Source organism: Arachis ipaensis, chromosome B4 (genome assembly GCF_059453495.1).
Source record: "Arachis ipaensis isolate K30076 ecotype BB chromosome B4, ASM5945349v1, whole genome shotgun sequence".
NCBI classification, from domain to species: domain Eukaryota; kingdom Viridiplantae; phylum Streptophyta; class Magnoliopsida; order Fabales; family Fabaceae; genus Arachis; species Arachis ipaensis.
In genome coordinates, this window is record NC_142439.1 from 43,269,260 (window position 1) to 43,273,899 (window position 4,640).

The following is a 4,640-nucleotide window of genomic DNA, read 5'->3' on the forward strand; positions in this document are numbered from 1 at the left end:
TTAGACTTTCCGGATCTCAGGAATGCTGCCAATGGTTCTAGCCTATACCACGAAGGTTCTAATCTCAGATTCGGATACTCTGTTGTCAGGAGAGACAATGTGAATCACGGATCAGAGACCCAAGAGAATATACTCCAGCTATCATCCAATGACTACGTTGAACATCATGTAGACCACTTGTGGTTGTCAGGCACGCGGATCTTGGCTAAGCGAGTAACGAAGATCGTGGGTGATTGTCACGGTCACCCCTTCATTCTGACTTAACTAAATTAAGTACAAGAGTATATCTTGGAGAAGAAGTAGGCGTGAATTGAAAGAGAAACAATAGTACTTGCATTAATTCATGAAGAACAGCAGAGCTCCGCACCTTAATCTATGAGGTGTAAAAACTCCACCGTAGAAAATACATAAGAGAAAAAGGTCTAGGTATGGCCGAATGGACATCCTCTCAAATCCAGGATGATAATCTCATAATCCCCTAATACAATAGTAAAAAGTGCTATTTATACTAAACTAGTTACTAGGGATTACAGAAAATGAATAACTAAGTGCAGATAGTGCAGAAATCCACTTTCGGGGCCCACTTAGTGTGTGCTTGGACTGAGCATTGAAGCTTTCATGTGCATAGGCCATTCTTGGAGTTAAACGCCAGCTTGGGTGCCAGTTTGGGCATTTAACTACAGTTCTGGTTGCCAGTTCTGGCATTTTATGCCAGAAAATGATCTCTGGTGGGCTTTTAGACGCCTGTTTGGGCCATCAAATCTCAGAAAAAGTATGGACTGTTATACATTACTGGAAAGCCCAAGATGTCGACTTTCCAACGCAATTGAGAGCGTACCAATTGGACTTCTGGAGCTCCAGAAAATCTACTTCGAATGCAGGAGGGTCAGAATCCAACAACATCTGCAGTCCTTTCTCAGCCTCTGAATCAGATTTTTGCTCAGGTCCCTCAATTTCAGCCAGAAAATACCTGAAATTACAGAAAAATACACAAACTCATAGTAAAGTCCAGAAATGTGATTTTTTCATAAAAACTAATAAAAACATAATAAAAAGTAACTAAAACATACTAAAAACTATGTAAAAATAATGCCAAAAAGGGTATAAATTATCCGCTCATCACAACACCAAACTTAAATTGTTGCTTGTCCCCAAGCAACTAAAAACAAAATAGGATAAAAAGAAGAGAAAATACAATAAATTCCAAAATTATCAATGAAGCTTAGTTTCAATTAGGTGAGCGGGACTAGTAGCTTTTTGCTTCTGAACAGTTTTGGCATCTCACTTTATCCTTTGAAGTTCAGAATGATTGGCATCCATAGGAACTCAGAATTCAGATAGTGTTATCTTGAACACAACTACTTTATGAGTATTGGCCGTGACCCTAAGCATTTTATTTTCCAGTATTACCACTGGATACATAAATGCCACAGACATATAACTGGGTGAACCTTTTCAGATTGTGACTCAGCTTTGCTAGAGTCCACAGTTAGAGGTGCCCAGAGCTCTTAAGCACACTCTTTTTGCTTTGGACCACAACTTTAACCGCTCAGTCTCAAGCTTTTCACTTGACACCTTCACGCCACAAGCACATGGTTAGGGACAGCTTGATTTAGCTGCTTAGGCCAGGATTTTATTCCTTTGGGCCCTCCTATCCATTAATGCTCAAAGCCTTGGATCCTTTTTACCCTTGCCTTTTGGTTTAAAGGTCTATTGGCTTTTTCTGCTTACTTTTTCTTTCTCTTTCTCTTTTTTTTTTGCCAATTTTTTTGCAAGCTTTGTGTTTTTCACTGCTTTTTCTTGCTTAAAGAATCAATTTTATGATTTTTTAGATTATCAATAACATTTCTCTTTTTTCATTATTCTTTCAAGAGCCAATAATTTTAACATTCATAAGCTTCACTATAAAAAAATATGCACTGTTCAAGCATTCATTCAGAAAACAAAAAGTATTGCCACCACATCAAAATAATTAAGCTAATTTCAAGACAAATTTCAAAATCCATGTACTTCTTTTTCTTTTTCAGAAACATTTTTTTATTTAAGAAAGGTGAAGGATTCATAGGACATTCATATCTTTAAGACATAGACACTTGACACTAATGATCATGTAATAAAGACAAAAACAAAGACAAAACATAAAGCATAAACCGAAAAACAGAAAAATAAAAACAAGGAAATTAAAGAACGGGTCCACTTTAGTGAGGGCGGCTAGTTCTTCTTCTTGAAGATCCTATGGAGTGCTTGAGCTCCTCTATGTCTCTTCCTTGCTTTTGTTGCTCTTTTCTCATGGCCTTTTGGTCCTCTCTGATTTCATTAAGGATAATGGAGTGCTCTTGGTGCTCCATCCTTAGTTGCTCCATGTTAGAACTCAAATCTCCTAAAGAGGTGTTGAGTTGCTCCCAACAGTTTTGTGGAGGAAAATGCATCCCTTGAGGTATCTCAGGGATTTCTTGATGAGAAACTTCCTCATGCTCTTGTTGAGGTCCATGAGTGGGCTCTCTTATTTGCTCCATCCTCTTCTTAGTGATGGGCTTGTCCTCTTCAATGAGGATGTCTTCCTCTATGACAATTTCAACTAAATTGCATAGGTTACAGATGAGATGAGGGAAGGCTAACCTTGCCAAAATGGAGGGCTTGTCCGCCACCTTGTATAGTTCTAGAGGTATGATCTCATGAACTTCTACTTCCTCTCTATTCATGATACTATGGATCATGATAGCCCGGTCTATTGTAACTTCAGACCAGTTGCTAGTAGAAATGATAGAGCGTTGGATGAACTCCAACCATCCTCTAGCCACAGGCTTGAGGTCAAGCCTTCTCAGTTGAATCGGCTTGCCTTTGGAGTCTCTCTTCCATTGAGCTCCTTCCACATAGATGTCCATGAGGACTTGGTATAACTTTTGATCAAATTTGATCCTTCTAGTGAAAGGATGAGGATCTCCTTGCCTTATTGGCAAGTTGAATGCCAATCTCACAGTTTTCGGACTGAAATCCAAGTATTTCCCCCAAATCATTGTGAGCCAATTCTTTGGGTTCGGGTTCATACTTCGATCATGGTTCTTAGTGATCCATGCATTAGGATAGAACTCTTGAACCATTATGATTCTGACTTATTGGATGGGGTTGGTGAGAGCTTCCCAACCTCTTCTTCGAACCTCACATCGGATCTCCGGATATTCACTCTTTTTGAGCATGAAGGGGACTTCGGGGATCACCTTTTTCTTGGCCACAACTTCATAGAAGTGGTCTTGATAGACTTTTGAGATGAATCTCTCCATCTCCCATGACTCGGAGGTGGAAGAAATTGCCTTCCCTTTCCTCTTTCTAGAGATTTCTCCGGCCTTAGGTGCCATTAATGGTTATGGAAAAATAAAAAGCAGAGCTTTTTCCCACACCAAACTTAAAAGGTTTGCTCGTCCTCGAGTAAAAGAAGAAAGAAAGGAGTAGAAGAAGAAGAAATGGAGGAGATAGAGGGAGTAGTGAATTTGGCCAAGGGGGGTTTAAGTGTTTATGATTTGTGAAATAGAAGGTGGTAAGGAGGGTTATTTATAGGGTAAGAGAGAAGGGGAATTCGTGTATGAGGGGGTTGGGTTTGGGAGGAAAATATTTTGAATTTGAATGGTGAGGTAGGTGGGATTTTAGATGGGTGTTTTGGGGAGTAGTGAATGGATGTGAGTGGTGAAGAGATTGTGGGGAAGAGGGTAGGATTTGATAGGTGACTGGTGTTTAGGAAAGAGTGTTATGGAAAGGTGTGATGAGTATTTCTGCTCCCTGCACCTTTCTGGCGTTTAAATGCCCTCTGTGTGCTATTTCTGGCATTTAACGCCAACTCTGCTACCTTTTCTGGCATTAAATGCCAGGCTGATAAACCTTTCTGGCGTTTAACGCCAACCAGACACCCTTTTCTGGCGTTAAACGCCAGTCTGTCTGCCAATTCTGGCATTTAATGCCAGCCAGACACCAGACATCCTTTTCTGGTGTTAAACGCCAGTCTGCCTGCCAAGGTATTTAGTTTATTGATGAGCAATTGAGGTTCATCCTCCTAAGTATCATTACCAAATAACTTGGCATTCAGCTTCATGATTGCTCCTAGATACTGAGAAACTTGCTCTTCAATAATATCTTCATCCTCTTCAGAGGAGAAATACTCATCAGAGCTCATGAATGGCAACAGTAAGTTCAGTGGAATCTCTATGGTCTCTGTATGAACCTCAGATTCCTTTAGTTCCTCAATAGGGAACTCTTTATTGGTCAGTGGACATCCAGCAAGGTCTTCCTCACTTGAAATCACTACCATTTTACTCTCTTCAGGTTCGGCCACTTTGGATATAGTTATGGCCTTACACTCTCTTTTTGGATTCTCTTCTATATTGCTTGGGAGAGTACTAGGAGGAGTTTCAGTAATTCATTTACTCAGCTGACCCACTTGTGCCTCTAAATTTCTGATGGAGGACCTTGTTTCAGTCATGAAACTGAGAGTGGTCTTAGATAGATCAGAGACTATGGTTGCTAAGTCAGAGAGGCTCTGCTTAGAATTCTCTGTTTGTTGCTGAGAAGATGATAGAAAAGGCTTGCTATTGCCAGACCTATTTCTCCCACCATTATTATTATTGAAGCCTTGATTAGGCTTCTGCTGA